Below are 759 nucleotides of genomic sequence, written 5' to 3' on the forward strand. Positions count from 1 at the left end.
CACTTAGGGATTGGGCCTGCCCTCTGCCACCCAGGAGCAGGCCTAAGCCAGCAGGTCGTTATCTCCCGAGGGGTCCCAGACTGCGAGAGGGCACAGGCCGGGCTGGGGGACCCCCCTACCCCACCCCCCGAGTGCACAAATTTTTGTGCACTGGGCCTCTAGTTATATATAATAAGCTATTACAGAAAATATAAACTACAAGAGGAGAGAGTGAGGCTGGAAAGAAGGATGTTACTTTACCATAATGCTTAAACCTACATCACAAATTTGGCCAAAGCACAGGCGTGAGTTGAAGTGGGGTAGGGGTTGATAACACGAGGGACATTATGGGCAGCAAAGGCAATAGATGTACACTACAGTTTCCAAATAATGTATTTCTTATAAATATTTTTGCAAACTTTCAACACTCTCTTCAAGCCCTTGACCTTTACCTTTATCAGATGACCTAGCTTTCAAGAATAGTGAGAAATTGGCCATCAACTGCCATGATCCACTTCAGCATTCTACCATAGTCTCAAAGATATCCTTTCTTCTGTTCAAGGCCATTCCATTTTGTGCCTTTGATCTCATCTCTTAACTCATATTCTTCAGGACCTCCCATTTAGTCATTAATCTCTCTGTGCCTGTCCATCATTCTATAAGTGCTAAGGCATCTACACTAATAAAAGAGAAACATGGTAATTAGCGTACGACCGCTACCCTCCCCATTGGCTAATCAGCATATCCTTACGCAAATTAACTGTCAGCCAAGATGGCGGC

Source organism: Myotis brandtii, unplaced genomic scaffold (assembly GCF_000412655.1).
Source record: "Myotis brandtii unplaced genomic scaffold, ASM41265v1 scaffold259, whole genome shotgun sequence".
NCBI classification, from domain to species: Eukaryota; Metazoa; Chordata; class Mammalia; order Chiroptera; family Vespertilionidae; genus Myotis; species Myotis brandtii.